This window comes from Hyaena hyaena, unplaced genomic scaffold (genome assembly GCF_003009895.1).
Source record: "Hyaena hyaena isolate Hyena2069 unplaced genomic scaffold, ASM300989v1 scaffold_1677, whole genome shotgun sequence".
In the NCBI taxonomy this organism is placed as follows: Eukaryota; Metazoa; Chordata; class Mammalia; order Carnivora; family Hyaenidae; genus Hyaena; species Hyaena hyaena.
Window position 1 is genome coordinate 99,353 of NW_024082310.1, and position 18,637 is coordinate 117,989.

Genomic DNA, 18,637 nt, shown 5'->3' on the forward strand with positions numbered 1-18,637 from the left:
TGTCAGAAGGGCTTTGATCAGGATGGACTATTTAATATTCTTCTATCTAGAAAGAATGGGCACATGTTAATTGAATCAGCATAAGATGATGGAGTGTATGGATAGAGTAAATATGAATTTGTTTCTAGGATCTTGAGCAACAGAGTAGGTGATCTTCCTGTGACTCAGCCTACTCAATGATAGAGTAAGGTATTCGTTTTTTTGTTTGTTTTTAATAACTTTATAGTATATTCTCTCAATATTACATGGCTATCTTTGTAGTTTTATAATAATTTTTTTTAAAAAATTTAATGTTCATTTATTTTTGAGAGAGACAGAGTGCGAGCAGGGGAGGGGCAGAGAGGAGACACAGAATCTGAAGCACGGTGCAGGCTCTGAGCTGTCAGTACAGATCCCATCATAGGGCGTTAACTAACAAACCGCGAGATCATGACCTGAGCCAAAGTCAGATGCTTAACTAACTGAGCCACCCAGTTGCCCCAAGAAAATTTATTTTTATGAGAAAATTTTAACATATAGAGGATATAAATAATTATATATTAAACATCCATGTTTCCACCTCCAAGAGTTTATAACAGTCATATTTTGTCACATTTGTTTCCAGTTCTTTTTAAAACCAAATAATTAAAACATAGTGAAGTTGAAATCTTCTTTGACCACACTCACTAGTATTTTTATCTGTTCTCCCTCCTGGAGAAAACTACTTTCATGAGGTACTATGTGTATCCTTTTCCATGTATGTATATGCACTCATGTAAAATATACAATATTTTGGGGGCATCTGGGTGGCACAGTTGGTTGAGTGTCCAACTTCAGCTCAGGTCATGATCTCACAGTTTGTGAGTCCAAGCCCTGCGTCAGGCTCTGTGCTTATAGCTGGAGGCCTGGAGTCTTCAGATTCAGTGTCTCTCTCTGTCTGTGCCCTTCCCCTGCTCATGCTCTATCTCTCAAAAATAAATAAACATTTAAATAAAATAAGATATACAATTTTTTAATTGACATAAATATTACAGTTAGTATATGTCTAGGTTCTGTACCTTTTATTAAACATTACTTTTGAGATCTACCCATGTCGATGTATCTACATTTATGTATGTAATAATTTATTATACAAATTTGGCTCATTTTATTTATCTATTCCCTCTTGATGGACATTTATAGGTTCCTTTCATTTTTTCCCAATTACAAGAAATGCTGCAGTGACTAAGTGTATAATGCTGTACACATTTGCAAGAGTTCTCTAAGGTATATAACTGAAAGTAGAATTACTGAGACATAGGGTAAAAATAGCTATTTTATGATAAATGGAAAAGTAGTTTAAAAAGTTTTGTATACTGGAAATGAAGGTCTGAAAAGGAGTTAAATTTGCATGCATTTAATGGAAGCATCTTATGGCTTTTTTTGAGATGCTTTAGAAGTCAGATATGCCTGCTTATTTCTAAAACAGTTCAACGAAATACTGATTGCCTACTATGTGCTCAGAACTGTGCAACTGATATTATGAGAAACAGAATACTGAGCTTGATGAACTAATCTAGGGTGGCTTTTATTATGCTCTTATTCAGTCGAAAGGAAAGACTACAGGACAAGATCAATGTACCAGGCAAAAACATTCAAAGTGTGAGTATATCAGGGTCATTGCCTGTTTGATTTGCATAGCTCTGGTCAAGAAGGTTTGTCACATGCTTTCCTTCTCTCTGAACCTCACAATTATAAGACCATTATTGATCAGTTGTACCTGAGATGTACTGAAAGTTAACATTTTCATGTATATTATTCTTTCCTAAAATAGGTATTGCATAAGATATGTGAAGGTAGAGAGGGGAAATATACTTAGGTATCTCTTGATATATCATAAAGCTAGAATAAAAGAGGCAATCATTTAAAAGGCAAATTCTGACAAGAATGTAAAGAAAAATAAGAATTTATGAAAAAAAAGTAGAACTATGAGAAACTAATCCTATGGGCCCTCTTGAGAGGAATTTATTGAAATGGTATTATGGTATTTGTTAGATTTTTCATAGAACTTTTCCTTGAGAAAACTTCTTTCACCACAAGAAGTTTCAAATTCCATATTTGACCAAAAAAGACTTAAAATCTCATTTCACAAATTATTCCTGGCTTTGTGTATCTCAGTTGCCTGAAATAAAAACAGTGAATTTATATAGTAACTATATTCAGTTGATCTATTTCTAAGTTAGGTCCTAAGCTGAAGCTTAATCAGACCAGGGCAATGATCCAGACTACAGAAAAATTAATAGCCTGTTTCTTTTTTCAGATTTAATTCTTTGTAAAAGGAATCATCCAACATTTCACATCTCTCTAACTGGAGTTACCCTAACTGGAGGTAAGATACAAAGTTTGGAGAGACACAAATATATGCCGTGGAGTTAAAAAGAGAGGTTGTGGAACTTGCTAAAGACCATACATTAGGTTGGTGTGAATTAAGCCTTTTATTTCTTATTTCACCTTGCAAATAACTCATTTATTATGTATTTATGAACAGGGTAGAAAGGATCATCTTGAAAATTCCCTTTGACAGTTACATTAATAAATAAAGAATGGTTTTAGTAAGCAGTTCAACTTTGGATAGAGGGAGGGAAAGAAAGATTATGGTCATATATTTAATAAGCATATTTTCCATTATATTATTATTTTATATTTCTTATTATTTTATTTAAAGCAGTAGTATTTCTTAGTGTTCCTTTCTCTTTTCTTATAACCCTTTCCCTAAATTTTTAAAAAATTTTTAATGCTTATTTATTTTTGAGAGTGAGAGAGAGAATGTGAGCAGGGGAGGAGCAGAGAGAAAGGGAGATAAAGAATCTGAAGCAGGCTCCAGGCTCTGACCTGTCAGGACAGAGCCCAATGTAGGGCTCAAATTCATGAACCATGAGATCATGACCTGAGCTGAAGTTAGGTCAGAAGCTCAACCAACTGAGCCACCCAAGTGCCCCTCCTTAAATTTTTTTCTTTTTACTAATTCTCATATTCATCATTAGTACTAACCATTTCAGATACTTTTAAAGTCATGCCTTACCAAGTAATCTCAGGCTCAACTGAGATTTCTGTACTTAGAAGGGTTTACTGGAGTTCATAGGATACAGTGCAATTAAGGTGAAGATTTAGTTAATAACCTTATATTAAGCAAAGAGGGGCCACACGAGGTGCATTAGTGTATAAATGTTCCAATACCTCATGTTTCTTAATATATACTAGAAGCCCATAATTTTTTTTAAAAGTGCCATTTAAAAATTTAGTGTCAAATAACCAGAGTGATACAACCCCTTATGGTAATCACTGTCATAAATAACTTTGGTTACTATATAAATTGTTTTTATCTTTTTATGTGTGCCTTATCTTTTCATTCAGTTTATAATCTTCTTTAGGACCAGTTTATTTTATTCCTTATGACTTCTGACCCCTGGAACCAACTGATTTCCTTGCATATAGTTGAGACTTAGTACATTTTTAATATTGATAAGGTTTCATTATTACTTTTTAAATTAGAGCTATTTCTTTTATTCAGAGAACTGCCTTCATAACCAGTTTCATGTCTGTGATTGGGAGACATATGCAAATATTTGAGGAGTAAGAAATTTGGAAAAGATTAATTAGCTGAAAAGAGAAGACAAAAAACTCTTATTTTTAGCAGGCAAAAATTTCTGTTAAAATAATCTCTCCCTAAGTGAATATATCTGAAATTGAAACTACCTGTTCAATACAAATAGCAGATTACTTATATTTAAACATATTAGATGCTTTTGATACCAGTCAGTAACTGAGCATGAATGAGCTTCCAACAGAATTAGCAGTGGAAAATACTCTTATGAATCTCAAGTGGCTCTGTTCTGATAATAAAAATAAAAATTAACTAATTTTGGTGCTCACAAAGTTGTTCCTGATTTTATGATTCTGATATCTTTATAAATGGTGTAAGTTAGTTGATTGATGGTCCTGTAATTTTACAGTTATTAAATATCATATATTGAAGTGTCCTTCTGGTTAGAATACCTTTCAAGAGAAATATATCCACCCCCCATCACAAAAAATGATTTTCATTATGAATGACTAAAAAAGAAGACCTTGTCAAAATACCATGTAGTTAAGAGTTACAGGAAGCACGTCCTGGTTTTTTTATTTTTTTATTATTTTTAACTGCATATGAAGTATTTTGGTCCTCTCTAAAATGGAATAGGCAAAGAACTATCTTCAAGCTTATAATCATAGGACAAATTGACATCACAAACTATACACAAAGAATACACTGATTTTATTAAATCAGTAGTTTTCTTCATGAACCAGACTTGTGGTTTTAATTACTCGTTGGTATTTTTTTTAAATAAAGTTTCTCCTAATGTCTTTGTACTAATGTAGTAATAGGGGATATTTTTGTTGAATCTAATTAATTAATGAACATTTTTGGATACCTTCTTTTTCCCCACAACTCTAGATGAAAAAGAAATGTAAGACATGGATTTGCCCTCAAGGAAGTTATAACTCAGTTGTGGAAATCAAACTAGCATATATTAAATAATTAGAAAACACTAAGTGTTAACTTTGCAACACTGGCTTGATGTGGAAGATATCAATATTGACTATAATGTACAAGGTTTCATGGAAGACGTCATACTTAAAAGATTAGGATAGGCCATGGGGGAAACGAAAGTAATTCCAGATAGATAGAATGACATGACCAAAGACACAGGGGTAAGGATTAATACTTATTTACACTCCAGGGGTATGCTTGTGTTGGTATAATCAGTAACCCCACTTTAAATCCTAACTGGGAGACTATGAAACTCTAGTGTTTATGTAGTTATGTATTTCTTGTTTATTCCATTGCAAATATTAACTGACTTAAAATGCTACCAATCAAATAAGCATATCAAGGGTAATATCTTAGTACCATTTTCCTAGTTAACTCTGTCCTGTGTAGTATATACTGGAGATACCAGTCTTTAAAAGATAGTTTAGAGCTGTATGATATTAAAATAATTTTACAAGGTCCAAAACCAGATGAGTGAGACTGAGAAATCAGTTGTCCCTCGTTTCGTGGTTGATATTTATGGCATCATTAAACTATCCTGCATATAAGCAAACACAAAAGTACAGCTTTTACTGTACTACCTGTAGTGACACCATTTTTTTTTTACTTTGCACTTAATACGATACAATAGCAATGATACTGCAGTAAGATCTTATTGCTAAATAACTCAATGGGCAGATTACTAATGAGATAATTTATAAGTTGTGAATAAAATTTTGTATTTTGGTATTGAAAGATGTGTCCCTTTTTTTTAAATGAATTTTAGGCTAATATTATCTTCTAGGATGGGTATCAGTTACCATACAGTTCTAATAGATGCATGAAAAAGAGCCCCAATAAGGCATTTGAACCAAAAGAAATGCTATTTTGATTCAGGTAGATTTGGAGAATATTTTGATAGTTTGAATCATTAATTTTAGAATTTGATAGTGTTGGTTCTTGTTTTCACTGATTAACTGTATGTGATTTAAAGATGAATTTTGATATAAATTGAATTTTGAATTTGATATAAACTAGAACTAGAAAATATGTTTCAATAAATTATGACTTTTTTTCTTAAAGTACAAAATAACATTCAATTCAAGTTCTTAGGCTAGGGAAGTTATTAGGAGGAATGTATATTGTTGGTTGCCCATGCTATGGGAGAAATGGTGTGAGATATTTGATACTGTATGTTCAGGGAGATTATAGAGCAATTGTTCAGCTTATTTGGATATTTGTGATAAAGGCATACACATTAGGAGAACCAAGGGAACTCTTCACTAATAGCTATATATATTGAAATAAAACTGAAAAAGATAATGAAAACAGTTCCAAATTGAGCAAAGTAGGTTTGTACAGTGTCCTTAATATAGCTGACCTTCTGTTTTTGTAGAATAGACTCATATAAATTTAGGGATAATAAGTGTCTTTTTTTTAAGGTTATTTATTTATTTTGAGAGAGGGAGAGCAGGGGAGGGTCAGAGAGAGGGAGAGAGAATCCCAAGTAGGCTCTGCACTGTCAGCGAGCACAGAGCCCAATGTGGGATTCAAACCCATGAACTGAGAGATCATGACCTGAGCTGAAATCAAGAGTTGGATGCTTAACCAACTGAACCACACAGGTGCCCCAGAGATGCTAAGATTCTTAATAACCTAATCCAACCCTTTAACAGAGGAGACTGAAGTTTCAAAGTGGTGAGGTGACTTGGCAAGCCCCATGCACACTATTAGAGTCAATATTAAAATCTAGATATCCTCCTTTCCAAATCTAGTCTTTACTTAACATATTGCCTATATGAGAAAAAGTATGATTTGAATGTTGTTGTTAAAAACATGCTAGCCCCGGTAAATCTTATCATTATCCTCTTATATACCAGAAATTCCTAATATTAGTAATTCTTATGTAATCCTGTTTTAATATCCCCTAAAGGGAACAACACATTGTAGACAATTATTTTAGCATGAATTAGTGTATTAAAGGCTAAAAGCTTCAAACTCTAGAAGACATGTTGCACAGGTAAGTTTCAATACAGGAAGGCTTTTGTTTATTTTTGTTTTATTTAGTTTAAATAGATAAGCTCAAAGTCTAAACATGCATACCATATATCTATCTATCTAATTAAAACACTGAGGTTTTTCTACCATCCCTGTCCCTTACTGCCCAATCTTGTTTCTTAATTCACAAATAGGTAAACTATTACTTACATTACTTTTACTTTTTAAATTTTTAAAATATTTATTTCTGAGAGAGAGCGAGGGAAACAGTGTGAAAAGGGGAGGGACAGAGAGAGAGGGAGACACAGAATCTGAAACAGTCTCCAGGCTCTGAGCTGTCAGCACAGAGGCTGACATGGGGCTCGAACCCATAAACCATGAGATCAAGACCTGAGCCAAAGTTGGACGCTTAACTGACTGAGCCACCCAGGCGTCCCTCCTTACATTACTTTTAAATATCACTCTAGAGATTCTGTTTGCAAATATAAATATTTAGTTATACTTTATCTCCAAGATAGGTTTCTGTCTTTTTTTCCAAGATGGTAAATTCGGTATGTGAAGTCCATGGCACGGTCCTCACTTCTTGATGCCGCTTTTCTTTATCAGTAAGTCTTTGGTGCCTTCCATCAGCCTGTCCTCACTTACTCTATATTGAACAGAAATCATTCAAATTGCTTTCTGGTAGGTAGATATCACTCCATAGTTTCTAGTGATGCCACAGGGTTTGTTTCCTTTCCATATATTTCTTTGGCTACTTTCATGGGAATTTGGGAGTATGGAACTTAGATGTTGATACTCAAAATTTGACTTACGAAGACATTGTATAGTATATTTTATTAACGTACACATTTTGTAGGCTCAAGGGCACCTGTGAGGGTCAGTGGTTTGAGCGACCAACTTCGGCTCAGGTCATGATTTCACAGTTTGTGAGTTCGGGCCCCACATCAGGCTTTGGGCTGACAGCTCAGAGCCTGGAGCCTGCTTCAGATTCTGTGTCTCCCTCTCCCTCTGACCCTCCCTTACTCTCTCTCTCTCTCTCTCAAAAATAAGTAAACATTTAAAATTGTTTTTGTAGGATCAAAAAAGAATTACCAGGAATTATGGTTTCAAGTTTTCAAACTACCTTTTATGTTTGTTTGTTAATGGTATAATTAGAGGTGTTCTTAATATTAAGGAAACATTCCTGATACAGAATAAATATTTTCATTTTTTATGTAAGAAACATCAGAATCATCTACTGCATACATTTCCATGTCTTGGTTTTTATTTTAAAAATTTGTAAAAGGAGCAAAATTTATGGTGTTTTATATATTTATTGCTAGAAGTCTAAGACAAATGTTCCTAGAGAAATTAGGAGGCAGTTAATGGCAGTTTTAAAAAAGCATGGACTTTAGAGCTAGACCTGTTTTTTTTAATATTTAGTTTTGAGAGAGAGAGAGAAACTGCATGCACACACACACAAGTGGGGGAAGGGCAAAGAGAAAGGGAGACCCAGAATCCCAAGTGGGCTCTGCAAAAGCTGTCAACACAGAGCTGGACAAGGGTCTCAAATCCACAAACTAGGCTATCATGATCTGAGCCAAAATCAAGAGTCAGACACTTAACCAATTGAGCCACATGAGCACTATGAGTCAGACCTGGCTTTTATATCCTGACTCTTGACACCTGTGCCTTTTGGCAAGTTGGTTTCTTTAACTATAAAACAAAGGTGGTTATACATTCTTCATACAATTGTTGTAAGAATTAACTGAGACAAAGTAGTTAAAGGTATTTAGCAGACTACAAGAAACCCAACTAATATTCCATAAAAGATAAGAGTCAGTATTTTATTGTTAAGAGCAGCAGCAGCAGTAGAATAATTGTAATAGTATTTGTTGCTCTTGTCACCATCTGTTTTGTCATAGCAATATGTTATACCATAGCTGATGTGAAATCTCTTCAGGCAGGTATTGGGTTCACTGATTATTTCACAAGTTTCACTTGCACTGTTTAATAGTTTCTCAAGGTATGTTAAGAAAAAGTTGAAAGTATTGTCAGTGCCATTATTTATAATACTAAATAGATCGATCCAGTGGTGGGAGAGGGAGAGAGGCTGAGAGAGAGAGAATATGAGTGTTTTCCTTATGGAATTTATTCCACAAATGTATTATGAAACCTTAATAATGGAGTCAGTGTTTTTATCGAGAAAATACTAAACTGTCTTATTTGGCTTTAATATAGATTTTAATATTGTTTATTATATAAAATAACTTTAGAATTTTGTCCTTTTAGGTTTCTTAATAATTTTTAATGTTTATTTTTTATTTTTGAGAGAGAGAGAGAGAGAGAGAGAGAGAGACAGAGCATGAGCATGAGCGGGGAAGAGGCAGAGAGAGAAGGAGACACAGAATCTGAAGCAGGCTCAAGGCTCTGAGCTGTCCGCACAGAGCCCAATGTGGGGCTCGAACTCACAGACCACGAGATCATGACCTGAGCTGAAGTCAGACGCTTAACCGATTGAGCCACCCAGATGTCCCAAATTTTGTCCTTTTAGTAAAATTCACTTAAAGTAGTAGTACTTTAGAAAACAAAGTTATAAACAGCATTTTTGGCTATAGCTTATTATCTCATTTTTTTTGATAAGGACTTTCTCAGTGATCCTTTTGTATCACAGAAGAGATAAGAGCTAAATGTCTTTTTTTTTTTTTTTTTTTTAGTTTTTACTTAAATTCCAGTTAGTTAGGGGCACCTGGGTGACTCAGTCAATTATGCTGCTGACTTCGGCTCAGGTCATGATCTCACAGTCCGTGGGTTCAAGCCCTGCATCCAGCTCTGTGCTGACAGCTCAGAGCCTGGAGCTTGCTTCAGATTCTGTATCTCCTTCCCTCTCTGCTCTTCCCTCACTCCTGCTCTGTCACTCTCTCTCAAAATTAAATAAACATTAAAGATTTTAAAAAATAAATTCCAGTTAATATACAGTGTAATATTAGTCTCAGGTTTACAATATAGTGATTCAGCACTTCAATAAAACACTCTGCTCATCACACCAAGTGCATTTCTTAATCCCCTTCACCTAGAGCTAAGTGTTTTTATAGTGACATACCAGATATGCAGTTTTTTCTTTCTCCAAATTTTTATTTAAATTCCAATTAGTTTACATTCAGTGTAATAGTAGTTACAGGTGTACAATTTAGTGATTCAAGCCTTACATATAGCACTCAGTCCTCAACAAGCACAGACAGTCCTTAATTGCCATCACCTATTAAAACCATCTCCCCACCCATATCCCCTCCAGTATCCCTCAGTTTGTTCTCTATAGTTAAGAGTCTCATTTCCTGATTTGCCTTTCTTTTTCCCCCTATGTTCATCTGTTTTGTTTCTTAAATTCCACATATGAGTGAAATCATATGGTATTTGTCTTTCTCTGACTAACATATCATTTAGCATAATAATCTCTAGCTCCATCCACATCACAGCAAATGGCAAGATTTCATTCTTTTTTTTTGTGGCTGATTAATATTCCATTCTATTTTTTTAAGAGATAGCTGTATATTCTATTTGATTTTTAGGAAAAAGTAAGACAATAAATGCTTTATTGGATGCTCACTGTGTATTCTTATTTAATCATTGAATAGCCATATAAAGTATATTATCATTGTTGCCCTCTTTTTAGAGAAGAGAAAACAAAGATACAAAGATTAGATAACTTATTCATGGTAACATGGTTGATAAATTATAAATATTCAGATTCAAGCCCTGGTATATTAGAATTTCAAGACTATCGTATTCTTTTTCTACTAGATCATGCTGCTTTCAATATTTATTGAAGACTCTGTAATGTTTAAGATACCAGTATGGGCACTTTACATAGTACATTCTCTCATATTAATTTTCATAGCATCCATGTATACTAAAATTAGATACATTTTATAAATAAAAGATGTGAGATTTTATGAATTTGAGTCATTTATCCATGACTCATTAGTTATTGAGTGGCAGAGCTGGCATTTGAATCTCTATCAGTCTAATAATTCCCAAACCTAAAACCTGTCATACCTTTGCACCCAGATAGCTAATGTGAAATAACCACAATCTAGTAATTACTTATGTGATGCTAATAATAATAAGCTGATCCCTTTTGTGGTGAATTTTAACATTTGTCTCATATTAACAGTTCAATTCTGATTAGAAATCTGATTTTACATTTAGTTCGTTTTGACATAGTACATAGATTAATAATACCTTAAGAAAGTATAGTTCCAGAAGGATTCTCAAATATACCAAGAGGTTTTTTTGATTTACAAAATATTTTATTGATTATTTCAAAGTGTTTTCCAATGTTGTTAAATGTGTTATTCATAGTAGTTTAAACTTCTTTGTGCACAAATGATGATGAAACACCCGTTAAGCAAATCCAGCATCAAACTACAAAAATGTATTTAAAAAGTGCGAGAGAGAATTTCTAATAGCATTTATCCTTCCAAGACATGAAATAAAAAGACTAAAAGAACATCTAAGATAAATATAAACTCTTTTAACATTTTTTTTTTTAGATTACTGAGGATTTTTTAAAGAACTTTGTTAATGTTTATTTATTTTGAGAGAGAGAGAAAGCACGATCAAGGGATGGGGGCAGGGAGCAGAGAGAGAGACACACAGATACAGAATCCAAAGTAGGCTCCAGGCTCTGAGCTGTCAGCACAGAGCCTGACACAGGGTTAAAACTCATGAAACATGAGATCATGACCTGAGCTGAAGTCAGTTGCTCAACCAACTGAGCCAACCAGGCACCCCTAGATTACTGAGGATTTTAAATGTCAATAAGAATTTCTAGACAACCCGTCTAAATGCTAAAATGTATGTAGTGCTTGGGGTGTCTGGGTGCCTCAGTCGGTTAAGCGTCAGACACTTGATTTCAGATCAGGTCATGATCTCGGGGTTCATGAGTTCAAGCCCCACATCAGGCTCTACACTGACAGCATGGAGCCTGCTTAGGATTCTCCGTCTCCTGTCTCCCCCTCTCTCTCTGCTCCTTCCCTGCTTACACTCTCTCTCTCTCAAAAAAAAAATTTTTTTTAAGTTTATAATATATATATAGACCGTCATGCTTCCTGACTTTCTAATATATTTGCTATTGTTACATTGCACTATTTCCTCACCTAGTAATTTAGTTTTGAGGTATAAAACAACTGCCCAAGTAGTTTTATCAAGTAGTAGATAGTCACTAAGGCATATGCTAATAACCTGGTATGCTGTATTTTCTAAGATAATTTTTTTTGCTTCAGAGTACAATATACTCAATTACAAACATAATTATAATAGCTAATAATAATGTCAGCTCAAAAGGGATTCCCAGACTAAGTGTAAGCTTCTATAACAGTATTTTTGTTGGCTATAATTATCTCTTACTGTGGATTGTTTTTAGAGAGTGACAGTAAAATGTTTAGGATAGCAAGGATTTGAAGGATACACTTGCTAAAATAAGACTGCCCTTAAAAAATAAAAATGTAATGGGGCGCCTGGGTGGCTTAGTCGGTTAAGCGTCCGACTTTCGCTTAGGTCATGATCTCGCAGTTCGTGGGTTCGAGCCCCGCGTCGGGCTCTGTGCTGACTGCCAGCTCAGAGCCTGGAGCCTGTTTCAGTCTGTGACTCCCTCTCTCTCTGACCCTCCCCTGCTCACGCTGTCTCTCTCTCTCTCTCCTAGAAATAAATAAAACATTTAAAAAAATTTAAAAAAAAATAAAAAAATAAAAAATAAAAATGTAATGAGAGGAGGAAATATTCACATTTTGTGGCAAGATAGGCACCTAACTATTTTCAAAGTAGCAAAGAATGATAATAAAGATTGGTAATATCTAGAGAGATCCAAAGATTTAAAAATATCAAATTGAAATAAAAGAATCCACTTATTAGAATAACAACAACAAGAGGTATCAATAGAAAAACAAAACAGTATTCAGAAGTAGCTAGGAGATTTTTACCCATAAAGAACATGATAGATATTAAAATGTAAAAACTCGGGCTGAAAAACAAAAATAATACTGGAAAATGTGGAAAGTCTTTAACTTAAGAATATGGAAAACCTAGGATTTTTGGTGAAAAAGTCCAAAAGTTATAGGGATATAGATGCATATAATCTGCTGAATCTGAGATTTGCTTTACTATATAGGCCCAGGAAATCATATTTCCAAAGTGAGGAGATAAGAAAATGAGGTATCTTTAAGGGTAATCGCTTTATGAAGAAGAGGTCTTGTAGTGTCCCTTGTTCTCCAGGTCCTGGTGCTTCTGGGAGTGTCTTCAATGTGTGCTGCATATGTTCTGCTATTTGCTTTGTCCTTCAGAGCAGTTGTCTGCACAGGCACTCTTTGCCTTTTGTGGGCAGTATTTGATGCCTGGCCTGAATGTAGTGTTTTAACTAGACATGGTCTGGTCTGCTTCTGAAATGAGACCTGTTGCTACCACCACTGGAACCGAGACTCTGCAAAATTCCCAAGTCAGGAGATGCAGTATGAGCAGGGGTTTGGGACAATTCCCTGGGGTGAAGACCTACCACACTGGGGCTGAAGTGAAGGAGGTTGAGAAGGGTAGTTCCCCAGAATATAAGGGGTCAGGGCTTGGTGTAAGCAAGTTAGATAGCAAGTTTTGGAGCTGCACTTATTCCCCCAGGTGTCTCTGTACTTATACTGAGGGACAGAGGAGGGAAATGGCACCTGCCAGTTCTTTTGTTCCCAGAGGTTTCTCTCCATGAATGCTGCCTCTCCGGGACACACTCTGAAATGAGAAAATAACCTCCCCACTGTGTGTCTCAGCACTCTTCAGATCACTGATTCTACACTGTATGTCCATGTGTTGTTTGCCTGCCTTCACTCCAGGAGTGGCATAGTGCCCTCTGGCCCCTATCCTAGACTTTAAGTCCAGGTGGTTGCCAGAATTCATGAAGTTTGACCCCTCTCCCTTTCCAAGCCAGTTTCTATAGGGATTTATTCCCCACCCCTGAGCACCTCTGTATGTTAGTCTTTCTCTTGCCCCTCGCCATGACTGCAGCTCCCTCGCCACCACAGTGGCCAAGATCTAATTCTCTCCTAAACCATGTCTTCATATTTCCTACCTTCTTCTATATGGCCTCTTCTCTACTTTTAGTTGTAAAGTTTGTTCTGCCAGTCTTCAGATCAATTTCTGTGGTATTTAGGATAATTGTAGTTATCTAGTTGTATTTGTGGGACCAAGGGAGACTAGGGTCCTCCTACACTGCCACCGTCTTCCAACCTGTCTATCCAGTACAGCTTCATTTTAAATCTATTTCCTTTCTTCTCGTCATTCGTTAAGATGGGGAAAAATAAAGAAGGTAAAAAAATATATAGGTTGTTTTTGGTTTTCCTAGAGCTCAGCTGATTCAGGATTATGGCGTTTTGCATGTGTATGTGTATATATATAAATATGTAATCGTGTCTCTTCCTCATAATTGAGAATATATTTCTTCTCCCTAACCAGGAAAATGGATGCAAATTATTTTCTTAATTTTTAATATTCCCTATTAAAATTATTTTTCTCCATTATCTACAGCATTAGTGAGATAGGCACCTACCCACATGGTAAAAGCTACATAAGGAAAGACAATCATGTTATTTTGTCCACCACTCTTTGCTCAGTACATAGTATCATGCTTGGCAAATAAAAGGTACTTAATAAATCACTGTTGAAGAAATAAAGGAATTTATGGTCCACTGTAATCTAATTTTCTTTTCCATTCCACAGAAACTGCTTATTGTTATTTATCACTATTGATATTTATCTAATTTCTAAGTCTGATGATCTTACTAGATAACACAGCTTCATTCCACAATATTGATCAAATTTTTCTCTTTGAAAATTTCTACTTCATAGCACTCTTTAACATTTTTTGGCTCTCCTTGTATATATATATTTTTTTAATGTTTTATTTATTTCTAGGAGAGAGAGAGAGAGACAGTGTGAGCAGGGGAGGATCAGAGAGAGAGGGAGTCACAGACCGAAACAGGCTCCAGGCTCTGAGATGACAGTCAGCACAGAGCCCGACGCGGGGCTCGAACCCACGAACCACAAGATCATGACCTAAGCGAAAGTCGGACGCTTAACCAACTAAGCCACCCAGGCGCCCTGTTTATTCAGGCTCTTATTTCACCTTTCGTTTCTTTGTTCAGAGAAAAAGATGCTTTCTGCTTTCTGGAGGGTGAGAGAGGCTCCAAGTTACTTAAGTTAGTCAACATAAAAATTTGCTGACTATAGTGGGCAGGAACAAGCCATGGCTGTTTTCTGGGAAGTATTAGTAATTTTAGAAAACAATTGGATAGATTTTAAACTCTTGATGGGTCTAATAATTTTTATGGCCCTTTTCAGAGATTTCCTTTGATTTTAATTTGCTTTCCATGGATTTTTTCCTGCCCCCAAACATTTTAGTGCTGTATTATCAAAATGTAGCTTTAAGAGTTGAAAGCTATGTGNACAGAGCCCGACGCGGGGCTCGAACCCACGAACCACAAGATCATGACCTAAGCGAAAGTCGGACGCTTAACCGACTAAGCCACCCAGGCGCCCCTCTCCTTGTATATATTTAACTGTACTTTCTCTATGCATTTCATAGACTTCTCTCCACTCTCTCAATGTAGGTGTTCCCAGGATTCTCTTATACAACATTTTTTAATGATTTTGCACTCTTTCTTTGTATGAACTAATTTATACTTTATCTTTGATTAATCTGTATGACAGTGAGCTTCACACTCACCTCTTGCTCATCATCCAACTCTTGCTAGATAGCCCTGTCTCACAGGCATTTCAACATATTTAAAATTGACCTCAGTTTTTCCCCTCAAAAGACTTCTTTATTCAGTATTTTCAGTCTCACTTGGAGGCACCATTTTCTGCCCAGTTACTCAAACCAGGATTTATCTTTTACTTCTTCTCCTTTATATTTTACATTCAATTGGACACTAGATCCTGCTGAGTTGATGTAAATATTTATTGAACTGTTCCTTATTTTCTGTTCCTACTGCTACTCTCTTTTTGGGACTATTAAAGTATTACCCATCCATTCAATCATTTCATTCAATAAATATTTTCCTTACCTCTCTCCTTATCCTTTTCAAGTTCATCTACTGTACAGCTACCTGAAAATTCTATCTAAAGTAAAAGTCTCATTATGCCACAACTCAGCTTAAAGCTTTTTAATGGTTCCTCATAACTTGCAGCATAAGATTCAGGCTCCTTAACATAATCACATAAGGTCCTTTATGATTAGTCCTCTTCCTATCTTTTTTAGCCTTATATTCTACAATTGCTTTATATATTATTTTATAGAACCAATTCAGAGCTTTTTTTCCAAGTCCACATGATACTGTCTGTCACTTCTGTAGATTTGCTTTGGGCTTTCATTCAGCCTTGTATTCTATCTTCTCCTAAATCCTAGTAATTCCAATTCATCCTTTAAGACTTGGCCCAGTTGTCATCCATAGACACCTTTTCTTGGCCACTTCCCTATCCCCATGTCTAATTATATCATTCTTTGTACTGACAGATTGTATTTATAATTTATGGTTAATGTTCTATTATATTAAACTTTTTGAAGGTAAGGACTCTATCTTTTATCACCTGGGCCTGTCATAGTGCCTGGCACCTAGAAGGAACTTCAAAATTATTATAGTCAATTGAATTACATTGTATGTATATCTTTGCCAAAGCTATACACTTTTGACTGGTGATTCCCTTAGGAATCAAGAGCTCCAAATCATTGTAGGGGATCCACGTTTTTATTTGCAACAAGAATTGACTGTAGTTTAATAAAAGTCCTCATTTACTTAAAAGTGGTACTAAATTTATGAAAGTTATTATTTTTATATAGTTCCTCAGTCAGCAACACTGAACTTGACAACTACTATTATGTGGGGTTCATGGAATCTTTTTGATATTAAGAGAAAGTCTTTATACTTAAAAAGCTTGAGGACCATTACCTTGTACTGTAACTTATGGAAAGCAGGAACTTATTTCTTCTATTAGTCTCATTAGTTTTTCCTCAGAACACCATTTACTGGCACTAGTGAATGGTAATAATTAAATATGATGCTTATGTTATTTTACTCAATGTTAATTAGGCTCTTATTTTTTGCCAGAACTTTCTTTCACTTGGTGCTATTAAGGGAACTCAGAGATATGTACTTGTATATATACAATATAGATTTTTGCTTCAGTTATCTGATAATATCAGGTACAAGTGATTTTGGGGGCTTGGATTACTCAACTAATATCCTATTTTATTTGAATGCTGTTTCTCTTTCTATTTATTTTATTTGAATGCTATTTCTCTTTCTATTAGAAACATCTTAATCAAGAAGATTAAAAAGGAAGGTTTTCATGGCCATGAATATTGTTCATTCTTTATCCTGATTAAAAGGAAAGAGATGTTTCATAGTAAACACAAATGTTCTCAAACATAAATTATTTAAAAAATCCAAATGTAAGGAGAATCATACTAAGAATTGTACTTAGATTTTACCTTTGTTCTGAAGAAATATTCCGTTCTGAATGTCTGAAATGAAGGGGATTTTGAAAATACATCAATACACGCGGGGACACCTGGGTGGCTCAGTCAGCTAACTAACTCCTGATTTCAGCTCAAGTCATAATCTTACAGTTCGTGAGTTTGAGTCCCGCATTGGACTCTGTGTTGACAGTGTGGAGTCTGCTTGGGATTCTCTCTCCCCTCTCCCTCTGTCCCTACACTACTTGTTCTCTCTCTCTCAAAATAAATAAACCTTAAAAAAGATTTTTAAAGAAAATATATCAACAAAAGCTCAAGACAGAAATATGATAGAGTTTTCTATTTAACATAATATTATCTAGCATTTAAAAAGAAACCTTACATACCAGTTAATAAATTCTAAAGAAAATGATTTTGGGATACTGTTCATCCTTATCATCTAGCATTATGGTTACCTAGTTTCTCCATAAACATTTATTGATCATAAGAAGCAAACAAAAACAGTGCAAACATTTTTGCATTCAACTTTGATGTGATATACCACAACTAAACCTCAAGTTGATGATGAAATTATTATATACTTCTTATTGAATTAAAATACTTTTCAGATTATAAAAGGCATGTTTATGTAGAAAATTTCAGAAATGCCAAAAAATGTTAAGCTGAAATATCACCAAAAGATAATCCAAATTATATTTTATTATTTTTCTACCTATATGTATATTATGCATATCATATTTTTCATAATTTGGAACATAGTATATATAACATTTCATTTTATATCTAATTTAACATATTGAACATTTTCCAATACTATTAAGTACTCTTTTAAAATGATTTTATTTTATTTTTTTCATGGAACATTCTCCAAGATACATCACATACTGGGTCACAAAACAGGCCTCAATAAATATAAAAGAACTGAGATCATACCATGCACACTTTCAGATCATAATGCTATGAAAATTGAAATCAACCACGGGAAAAAGTTTGGAAAACTCTCAATGCATGGAGCTTAAAGAACATCCTACTAAAGAATGAATGGATCAACCAGGCAGTTAAAGAAGAAATTTAAAAATCTATGGAAACAAATGAAAATGAAAAGACAACAATCCAAGCCCTTTGGGATGCAGCAAAGGCAGTCTTAAAATGATTTTAAATGTCTGCTTTACAGTCTGTTATCCATAGTGTTTTTAACCTTTCCTTTATTGAATGTTTGATTTTCATTGAATATCTTTGTGGATAAATCCTTGTTTCCATCTGATTTTTAAATTACTACTTTAAGAAAAATGCTATCTTATTTTTTTCTTGATATGTTTCAGGAATTATTAGATATTGGGAATGTAATAAGATGGTCTTCTACCTCTAGGATTTGAGGGTCCATTGAAAGAGACAGACATGAAAGCAAATGATGTGATAATAAAATAGGAGATATGAACAATATTAAGTAATACATATATGTAGAAAGTGCTATGGAAACCAGAAAAAACAACTATAATTCTATATGAAACTATAATTCTGTGACTTCATTTTCTCATGTAAAATTTTGCAAAATGTAGTTATTAAGTATGAACCAGGGATAAAGACAATAATTTCTTGAATACTTGAGGGTGCTTTTGTGA

The 18,637-nt window shown here is 34.5% G+C and overlaps 1 protein-coding gene across 1 annotated transcript in view; it reads left to right on the forward strand.

The window, feature by feature from the left end:
* The first annotated feature begins 1,185 nt into the window (after nt 1–1,185).
* Nucleotides 1,186–18,637, forward strand: part of TENT5D (terminal nucleotidyltransferase 5D) — a 67,928-nt gene continuing 50,476 nt past the window's right edge. Inside the window, exons 1-2 of the mRNA XM_039224594.1 lie at nt 1,186–1,245; nt 2,279–2,347. The gene's annotated coding sequence lies outside the window, so the exon portion shown is untranslated. The remainder of the gene's footprint in view (nt 1,246–2,278; nt 2,348–18,637) is intronic.